This window comes from Ambystoma mexicanum, chromosome 5p, assembly GCF_040938575.1.
Source record: "Ambystoma mexicanum isolate Mex_15411 chromosome 5p, UKY_AmexF1_1, whole genome shotgun sequence".
Classification (NCBI taxonomy): domain Eukaryota; kingdom Metazoa; phylum Chordata; class Amphibia; order Caudata; family Ambystomatidae; genus Ambystoma; species Ambystoma mexicanum.
This window is the reverse complement of record NC_090930.1, coordinates 279,218,219-279,229,546: the sequence shown is the minus strand read 5'-3', so window position 1 is coordinate 279,229,546 and position 11,328 is coordinate 279,218,219. Positions and strand designations below refer to the sequence as shown.

The window sequence follows — 11,328 nt, the reverse complement described above, 5'->3', positions numbered from 1 at the left end:
ACTACATGTCCTGGGTCAAGCTTTTATACACGTCTCCCGAAGCAACTTTCCTAGTGAAGGGGATCTCCTCAAAGCCCTTCCCGTTGGGTAGAGGAACCAGACAGGGATGCCCCTACTCTCCCCTCTTATTTATATTAGCCATCCAGCCGCTCGCAATCCGACTCAGGACATCCCCTGCATGGTTCGGATTCACGTGGCCCTGGGGAGGCGAGGATCGGGTCTCGCTTTACGCTGATGATCTACTTATCTACATAAGCCGCCCTAGGGTCTCATGCCCCGAGATCACCAAAATCCTCACAGAATTCCAAGAGTTCTGCAGGCTTAAAGTCAATCGGCAGAAAACGATCTTCTTTCTACTCCAGGGTGGGGCGGATGCAATCCCGCCGCAATGTCCCTAATTGTGGCCGTCCTTAGCTCTGTTTACATAGGTATCATGGTGACCCCCAGTCCCGACCACTTCCTTCAACTTAACCTCCAACCCGTGGTGAGCAGGCTGGGAAGCGGATGTCACTCACTGGCTATCTCTACCTCTGGGCTTGCTGGGCAGAGCCGCCCTGTTTAAAATGCTTTCCCTCCCAAGGTTCCTTTATGTCCTCCAGAACGCCTCCATTCACATCCTCCCCAAGACCTTTTCTAATATCGACGCCATCCCCCAGAAACTTCTCTGGGGTGGGAAACAACCCTGCATTGCTTTGACTATGATGCAGCTATCGGTTTGGGAGGGTGGCCTGAGTATACTCTGTATTTGGGCCTATTACTGGGCTGCACAGCTAGGAGTCTTGAAAGAATGGCTCCACGTGGATCCTGCTCTTCCACATGTCGGGAGCGAGATTAGGTGCATGGGGGAACGTACACCCCTCCAGGTTCTATATGGAACGGACCCTGCCATGACCAACCTCCCAGGAATGATACGCCAGATATGGCTTGTGTGGAGGGAAGCACTTCAACAGATTGGGTGTGGGGCAATGGGTACATCCCGGAGGTGGTCACCATGGGCCGATTCCCTGGTTTGGAGGACCGGGGCATACTGACCCTCACGGAGGTCCTACTGGACGGACACATTAAGCCGTTCGCAGCGTTACAAGAGGAGTTCGATCTTCCACCCAGGGACATATATATACACATGCAACTGTCACACGCCCTATATACACAATTCCCCACCTTCTCGGACATCCCTAATAGCTCACCCCTCAAGGTCAATGTACTACATGCAAGGATCCTAGCAAAACCAACTTCGACACTGTATCAGGTGATTACGGCATTTGGGGCTCTGGACCTAACCAGCCTGCAGGAGAAATGGGAGAGTCTTGTGGGCCCCCTGGAGTCAGAGAAGTGGGTGGAGGCCCCGATGTTCCCCCCACGAAATAGGCATAGATGCTAAACTAAGGTTAATACAGTATAAAATACTTCATCAGACCTACCATTACTGGCTGTGCTCGTCAAGTGGGGACTGAGAGCGGACACCCACTGCCCTAAGTGCCGTAGGTTGCCCGGCACTTTTTACCATATGCTCTGGGAATGCGAGGTCATCCAGAAATTCTGGCAGGAATGCATGCACAAAATCAACAAAGTCTTGGATAATCTGGCCCCATTGGAACCTAAGACTGCACTATTGGGCATCCAGGGGGAATCGGACCACACAAAGGGGGAAAAACATTCTTGGCCATAGCACTAGGCCTTACTAAAAGACTAGTCGCCACCACGTGGGGGGCGCCCGACGGGCCTACCATTAACAGATCGACCAACGAGATGGACAGATGTGCGTCCATGGAAAGACACATATACACCGCCAGGGGCTGCCCTGGTAAATTCCTGAAGTATGGGGCAGATGGTCCTGCAATATATGAATCGGAATGTCTCACCACCTACCCCGACATTATTGTCCGGGTTCTTTGCCCCAAAGCATACCCCCCCCTCCGCCCCCTCTCCCCAGGGAGCTACCCTCCCGCAAACCCGCCTCTCCCCAACAAACTGGCCCATGCCCACCCAATCCACGATGACCCGACCTATTTGACCACTGTCTAATACATGCATAATGTTTCTGTTAACTCTGGCTGATTGACCTTATGTCTGAACATATTAATCCCGTTTCTGGTTGTTTGTTGGACGACTGGTATGCCCGCCTTGTTGTTGTAAACCAATAAAAAGAATTTATCCCAAAAAAAAAATCAGTACTGGCACAATACTGATAGTGATTTGAAGGCAGAATCCCTCAGTAAAAGGAAATGAAACATTGGAACAGCTGAAACCCTTCTGAGGTTAATTTAGAATTTACTAGTTAATTTACTAGCCCTTCCACTTGTAATGCCATGTTGGGAAGACACGCCTAGAAATGTACCCTCACACAGAGGCTATTTCTTCTGGTCTGCATACATCACCTCTTCAGCAACCGCTACCTTGCATTCCTGCCTCTACTCCTACTAACTTACCAACCCACCTATTCTCTTGTAGGTCACTGAACACCAATTGGACATGAAAATGACAGATCTTGCACTATATACGATGCAACATAACTTGGATTTCTGGTTTTCAATTGAATCCAATAAACCCTGGAAAAGCACAAATGGGGGCTTGGGGACTGAGGGGGGAGGGAATTTTGGGGGAGTGCTTCCTAGGTTTAAACCAAAAAACAGGGTTTTTTTTGGTCCCCATTATTTGTGTTGCCTAGCGCACACCTAGGTTTAAGGTTTTTTTACAAGATTTGTTGAAAATTTACGGGGTGCCGGGGAGAATAACAACCTTGACACTGGGTTGTTTTAACCTATGTAAATCCAACAGATTGTCCACAAGATTGTGGAACTCTCCCGTCCCCTGCACACCCTTTATACTGTAGAAACAGTCAATATTTCTATACAATGGTAATATTCAGTTTCTTTCAGAAAAAAGAAGAAATTAATGAGAGAAGCTAATTCATGACACTATTATAATAAAACAGAATGATGGGGACCATCGGTTTTAATTGAATTTTAAATTAATTGTTATAGATATGAATTTCAATTCATTCATCATCCAGTCTTTGTAAACATAATAACATAAATGTGTTCATTTTGAGGTTACATTCAATATTATAATACAAGGGCATACAAGGTACTCATCACACTTTCTATACAATAGGCTTTTCACATGGTATATCCAAAGAAAGTAATGATGAATATTTTCTCGACGCGTTTCGGGGTGTCCCCTTCTTCAGGAATTGATAGCCCTCTTCATTGCCGTTAATCTTTGTTTCGTCTATAATGTATGATACAATGATCAGATTTTAGATTCTCACTGATAACTGTCATTTAACTCTTGGGAGAAATTTTTAATAATAATCACCTGGATGTTCAATGTGGAATATCCTAACTGGATTTATTATCAATAGCAATATCAGCCCAATAATGGTTATACAACCTGTAGATGTGATAAAAAGACAATAGGGAAAGCTCAATTAAAAACGGGATCTTAATTCATGAAGGAAAATCTAGTCATGTAATATCTAAGAAAAAATATTACCTTTCGGTATTTCTGTAAAAAGCTACTACATCCATGGAATGGGTCGCTGTGGTATGTAGAGAGTCCTCAGGTACGGAGGTAGTGCAGTAATGGGCGATTCCTCCACTCGTGTCTGTAAAAGCGCGTATATATACTATATAAGATACAAGAAAACAATGGGGTGGGATCATTCTGTGGAGAGTATTCTGTGGAGGCCTCTAGGCTCATGGTATGCAATTGGGGAGCTGTTTACAAAGGATTCTCTTACCTCCTTCCTGAGAAGATGGCCGGTGCTGTAGCTCGAACCGTTCTACACGGTTTTCGCTAAAGATGGCCACTATTTACATTATGACGTCATCACGTCGAAGCGTGACGACGTCACTATGTTTAGAACGTCAACGTGTGACGGGAAAACAGACGTCATACGGGCATATTTTAGAAAACAATATGTGATTAACCAATAGTATATAGGTGTATATCTATACTGGTGCAGGGAGTTTGAGTCAAATGAAATAAAGGTGAAAAGAGTCGGAAGATAAATGTGAGGAGTGTCTCATGTAACTTCTGGGAAATCTATTGTTTACCACGGACACAAGTTAATCGAATATTGGACATCCGTGTGTTTACTATTTCAAGAGAAGCATGCTCACATTCTATGGTCTGTAACTTAATACATCCTATGTCAGTAAAAAATCATCCTAAGTGAACTGAACAAATTCAAAAATGTATTTAACAGCAATTGATATTGTATCCACACTGGGTTTCTGATTGGGTCAGGGGAAACAGTATTTAGTTACAAAAATGAGGCTAAACTGTAATCTCCGTTCATCCCATTGGGAGCTAGACTGTTTAGTCTCTCTATCCAGAAGATTTCCCTCTGGTTCATACGTCTGGCATGATTGCCACCTCTTGGGGCTCTGTTCACAATTTCCAAAATCACAACTTTTAGTTGAGAAATATTATGTTTCTTTATGGAAAAATGTCTTGCTACAGGTGAGTTAACACTGTTGGTACGTATGTTACTTTTGTGTTCATTCCAGCGCTCCTTGGCTTTCCTTTGTGTCTGTCCAACATAGTAAATGCCGCATGGGCAGCTTAAACCATAAATGATTGATTTCGTGTCACAAGTGGCAAAATCCTTTAGTGGGATTTTTTGGCCATTTGATGGGTGTCTTACATAGCTTCCCTTCATTATGTTGTTACAATTGCCACAACTGAGACAAGCAAACGTACCTATTTTCTTCTTGGTGAGGGTTCTTTGATTGTCCACTCTCGGTCTTTCTGCTTTAACTAGGCTATCCCTGAAGTTCCGACCCCTCTTGTAGGCGATTATGGGTGGTTCAGGAAATAGTCTCTTTAGTTGTGGATCCAATTTGATTATACCCCAGTTCTTCTTGATCATCCTTGTTATGTGATGACTCTGTGCTGAATATCTTAAAGCGTAGAGAAATGGGATCTCCTTAGATCTATTTCTTGATATACGGAGGTCTTTCCTCTCCAATGTGAGTGTTTTTTCTTCTGCTTTCTTGATGATAGACTCTGGATAACCTCTTTCCTTGTATCTTTGTGTCATCAATAGGTTTTCATTCCTCAGGGTGTCAGTTGTTGAGATAATTCTCTTTAGTCTAAGGAATTGACTGTAGGGCAAATTATTCTTTAAATGCGTCGGATGATGGCTCCTGAAGTGTAACGTGTTGTTAACATCGGTGGGTTTGTGATAAATATTGGTGATTATCCCATCTTCCCCAATCTCTAGTTCAACGTCCAAAAAATGTAGTTTAGGGGTTCCAATTTCCATCGTGAATTTGATTCTGTCGTGGCCTGAATTGATGTATTTTAGGAATTCCTCTAGTTCGTGATGTTGTCCTCTCCAGATGACGAAAACATCGTCAATGTATCTTTTCCAGGTGATGATTTTTTTGCTAAATTTTGTTGGTATCAAAATCCATTTCATCTCCAAATGGTACATGAATAGATTGGCATAGGCTGGGGCCATTGCTGACCCCATTGAAGTTCCTGATGCTTGTAAATAGTACTGCGTCCTGTATCTGAAATAGTTGTTAATGAGTATAATTTTGCTTAATTTCATTAGGAAGGTTTTGTTTGCTTCACATTCATTTCTTAGTAGACACCATTCGAGTGCTTCCAAACCGTCTTGATGTGGGATGCATGTATATAGACTCTGTACATCAAACGAAACCAGTAGATCATTTCTGTTAATATCTGTTAAGGTGTCTAGGTGATTGAGAAAATCTGTGGTATCTTTAAGATATGTTGTGGTTGTTTGGACTATGGGTTGTAATGCCTTGTCCACATAAACTGCTAGTGGGTTGAAGATACTATCAGTTCCCGCAACAATCGGTCTGAGGGGGGGTTTTGTCAAGTTCTTATGTATTTTTGGCAGTCCATAGAAGATTGGAGTAATAGGATGTTCATTAATCAAAAACAATTTAGTCTTGTTGGAAATCCATCCTTGGTCCTCAGCTTCCTCAAGCGTAGTTTCAATAATGCTTGATATTTCTCTGACCGGATCTTGTTCAATTTTTATGTACGTGTTCTCATCTGTTAGGAGCTCTAAAATCTTCTCCTCATAGTATGTAGTGTCCATAATAACTATGGCCCCTCCTTTGTCTGCCGGTTTTAGGGTCAGGCTTCTGTCATCCGCAAGGTTCTTGATGATTTTTGGACGTTGAACTAGAGATTGGGGAAGATGGGATAATCACCAATATTTATCACAAACCCACCGATGTTAACAACACGTTACACTTCAGGAGCCATCATCCGACGCATTTAAAGAATAATTTGCCCTACAGTCAATTCCTTAGACTAAAGAGAATTATCTCAACAACTGACACCCTGAGGAATGAAAACCTATTGATGACACAAAGATACAAGGAAAGAGGTTATCCAGAGTCTATCATCAAGAAAGCAGAAGAAAAAACACTCACATTGGAGAGGAAAGACCTCTGTATATCAAGAAATAGATCTAAGGAGATCCCATTTCTCTACGCTTTAAGATATTCAGCACAGAGTCATCACATAACAAGGATGATCAAGAAGAACTGGGGTATAATCAAATTGGATCCACAACTAAAGAGACTATTTCCTGAACCACCCATAATCGCCTACAAGAGGGGTCGGAACTTCAGGGATAGCCTAGTTAAAGCAGAAAGACCGAGAGTGGACAATCAAAGAACCCTCACCAAGAAGAAAATAGGTACGTTTGCTTGTCTCAGTTGTGGCAATTGTAACAACATAATGAAGGGAAGCTATGTAAGACACCCATCAAATGGCCAAAAAATCCCACTAAAGGATTTTGCCACTTGTGACACGAAATCAATCATTTATGGTTTAAGCTGCCCATGCGGCATTTACTATGTTGGACAGACACAAAGGAAAGCCAAGGAGCGCTGGAATGAACACAAAAGTAACATACGTACCAACAGTGTTAACTCACCTGTAGCAAGACATTTTTCCATAAAGAAACATAATATTTCTCAACTAAAAGTTGTGATTTTGGAAATTGTGAACAGAGCCCCAAGAGGTGGCAATCATGCCAGACGTATGAACCAGAGGGAAATCTTCTGGATAGAGAGACTAAACAGTCTAGCTCCCAATGGGATGAACGAAGATTACAGTTTAGCCTCATTTTTGTAACTAAATACTGTTTCCCCTGACCCAATCAGAAACCCAGTGTGGATACAATATCAATTGCTGTTAAATACATTTTTGAATTTGTTCAGTTCACTTAGGATGATTTTTTACTGACATAGGATGTATTAAGTTACAGACCATAGAATGTGAGCATGCTTCTCTTGAAATAGTAAACACACGGATGTCCAATATTCGATTAACTTTTGTCCGTGGTAAACAATAGATTTCCCAGAAGTTACATGAGACACTCCTCACATTTATCTTCCGACTCTTTTCACCTTTATTTCATTTGACTCAAACTCCCTGCACCAGTATAGATATACACCTATATACTATTGGTTAATCACATATTGTTTTCTAAAATATGCCCGTATGACGTCTGTTTTCCCGTCACACGTTGACGTTCTAAACATAGTGACGTCGTCACGCTTCGACGTGATGACGTCATAATGTAAATAGTGGCCATCTTTAGCGAAAACCGTGTAGAACGGTTCGAGCTACAGCACCGGCCATCTTCTCAGGAAGGAGGTAAGAGAATCCTTTGTAAACAGCTCCCCAATTGCATACCATGAGCCTAGAGGCCTCCACAGAATACTCTCCACAGAATGATCCCACCCCATTGTTTTTTTGTATCTTATATAGTATATATACGCGCTTTTACAGACACGAGTGGAGGAATCGCCCATTACTGCACTACCTCCGTACCTGAGGACTCTCTACATACCACAGCGACCCATTCCATGGATGTAGTAGCTTTTTACAGAAATACCGAAAGGTAATATTTTTTCTTAGATATTACATGACTAGATTTTCCTTCATGAATTAAGATCCCGTTTTTAATTGAGCTTTCCCTATTGTCTTTTTATCACATCTACAGGTTGTATAACCATTATTGGGCTGATATTGCTATTGATAATAAATCCAGTTAGGATATTCCACATTGAACATCCAGGTGATTATTATTAAAAATTTCTCCCAAGAGTTAAATGACAGTTATCAGTGAGAATCTAAAATCTGATCATTGTATCATACATTATAGACGAAACAAAGATTAACGGCAATGAAGAGGGCTATCAATTCCTGAAGAAGGGGACACCCCGAAACGCGTCGAGAAAATATTCATCATTACTTTCTTTGGATATACCATGTGAAAAGCCTATTGTATAGAAAGTGTGATGAGTACCTTGTATGCCCTTGTATTATAATATTGAATGTAACCTCAAAATGAACACATTTATGTTATTATGTTTACAAAGACTGGATGATGAATGAATTGAAATTCATATCTATAACAATTAATTTAAAATTCAATTAAAACCGATGGTCCCCATCATTCTGTTTTATTATAATAGTGTCATGAATTAGCTTCTCTCATTAATTTCTTCTTTTTTCTGAAAGAAACTGAATATTACCATTGTATAGAAATATTGACTGTTTCTACAGTATAAAGGGTGTGCAGGGGACGGGAGAGTTCCACAATCTTGTGGACAATCTGTTGGATTTACATAGGTTAAAACAACCCAGTGTCAAGGTTGTTATTCTCCCCGGCACCCCGTAAATTTTCAACAAATCTTGTAAAAAAACCTTAAACCTAGGTGTGCGCTAGGCAACACAAATATTGGATTCTTGCTCTCTGCCCCCCTAAAAATGCTTAGGGAGTGACACAACAGCCATAGCAGCACCCAATAGAAATACTAACAATCACCTCCGCCTCCCTAAGGGATGTCTTTTTCAAAGATCAATGCAATTACAGAAAAACACGCCACAACTTTGGCATTCAACGAAGAGGAAGCCACACGAATTTTAGGGCTTTTGAAGGAAATCGAAACAACCACACCAACAACGACTAGTCCAGAGAAACTTATTACACAATTGGAGAGGGTCATCAGAAGGGAGATATCGCAAAAACTACACGCTACTACATTAGCACAATACTACCGAGCACAAAGAATCCCAAGAGGACTAAGGGTATATTTAAGACCCACACTGTGCAAGGACAACCCAGATTTTGTGAAGAAATGGGAGCAGATCTTAAATAAATGCTCTTTGGATCTCATATTATTGACAATCGAGGAATTAGCAAAATCTGTCAGCAAACTCGACAGAGAAATCGAAGACCTGACAGAACAACTGTCGAAATTTAAAAACAAAGAGGAATTAACAACCATCATAGAGGAAGTGAACAGAACATTGGACAACTACAAAAAGGACATAGAACAACGCAAAGTCCGAAAATTCAGAAGAGATACGTTGGATTATCTTCAGGATATAGTATACTCCTGGCAAGAATACTACGCACAAAACAAAACCGCACCAGGTAGAAGACCACAAAACCACAAAACACCAACACCGGGACAAGAACCAAGTGGATCCAGTAGCGAAATACCTACAAGTGGGGACGAAGTTATCAATAGGGAGAACGCGGAAAGTGGACCGATTATACATACATCACAAGAAGCGACTACCTCTAACGCACAAACCACTCCCTCGGTTTTTTTAGACAAAAGACTACGCGAAGAGGCAATAAGAAATCTAAGATCGCGGAACAAACCAAACAACTAGTTGTTAATATTTCATCAAAACCACTATCCAAAGACCAAACGGACACATTGAACCTAGGTTTAACATTTATACCAACCCAGAATTCCAATTTGCTGGAAGAAAAAATCAATCTTCATAGACTGGCACGGAAAATGAGACTCAAAGTCTTTTTTGATTCACAAATGGGAATCAACACTACACAAGAGCCACATCAATACTTAGAAATGAAACCCAAGAGTCATTTCGACCCTCAAGTCAATAACATAACCATCAGAATGTTTGAAGAACAGATGATAAAAGATCTCAAAAGGGTTAATTTCACCAGAACAAGGAACTACAATACCAGGAGAAGGCAGAATGAAATCATCAAGAACCTTGCGGATGACAGAAGCCTGACCCTAAAACCGGCAGACAAAGGAGGGGCCATAGTTATTATGGACACTACATACTATGAGGAGAAGATTTTAGAGCTCCTAACAGATGAGAACACGTACATAAAAATTGAACAAGATCCGGTCAGAGAAATATCAAGCATTATTGAAACTACGCTTGAGGAAGCTGAGGACCAAGGATGGATTTCCAACAAGACTAAATTGTTTTTGATTAATGAACATCCAATTACTCCAATCTTCTATGGACTGCCAAAAATACATAAGAACTTGACAAAACCCCCCCTCAGACCGATTGTTGCGGGAACTGATAGTATCTTCAACCCACTAGCAGTTTATGTGGACAAGGCATTACAACCCATAGTCCAAACAACCACAACATATCTTAAAGATACCACAGATTTTCTCAATCACCTAGACACCTTAACAGATATTAACAGAAATGATCTACTGGTTTCGTTTGATGTACAGAGTCTATATACATGCATCCCACATCAAGACGGTTTGGAAGCACTCGAATGGTGTCTACTAAGAAATGAATGTGAAGCAAACAAAACCTTCCTAATGAAATTAAGCAAAATTATACTCATTAACAACTATTTCAGATACAGGACGCAGTACTATTTACAAGCATCAGGAACTTCAATGGGGTCAGCAATGGCCCCAGCCTATGCCAATCTATTCATGTACCATTTGGAGATGAAATGGATTTTGATACCAACAAAATTTAGCAAAAAAATCATCACCTGGAAAAGATACATTGACGATGTTTTCGTCATCTGGAGAGGACAACATCACGAACTAGAGGAATTCCTAAAATACATCAATTCAGGCCACGACAGAATCAAATTCACGATGGAAATTGGAACCCCTAAACTACATTTTTTGGACGTTGAACTAGAGATTGGGGAAGATGGGATAATCACCAATATTTATCACAAACCCACCGATGTTAACAACAGGTTACACTTCAGGAGCCATCATCCGACGCATTTAAAGAATAATTTGCCCTACAGTCAATTCCTTAGACTAAAGAGAATTATCTCAACAACTGACACCCTGAGGAATGAAAACCTATTGATGACACAAAGATACAAGGAAAGAGGTTATCCAGAGTCTATCATCAAGAAAGCAGAAGAAAAAACACTCACATTGGAGAGGAAAGACCTCCGTATATCAAGAAATAGATCTAAGGAGATCCCATTTCTCTACGCTTTAAGATATTCAGCACAGAGTCATCACATAACAAGGATGATCAAGAAGAACTGGG

At 41.1% G+C, this 11,328-nt stretch overlaps 1 long non-coding RNA gene across 1 annotated transcript; it reads right to left on the bottom strand.

The window, feature by feature from the left end:
• Positions 1-2,921: 2,921 nt before the first annotated feature.
• Positions 2,922-3,604, bottom strand: LOC138481641 (uncharacterized). Its single transcript, XR_011274305.1, has 2 exons — positions 3,319-3,604; positions 2,922-3,231 (listed from the first exon to the last, which is right to left on the bottom strand). It is a non-coding gene; the product is annotated as an uncharacterized lncRNA (long non-coding RNA).
• Positions 3,605-11,328: the final 7,724 nt, after the last annotated feature.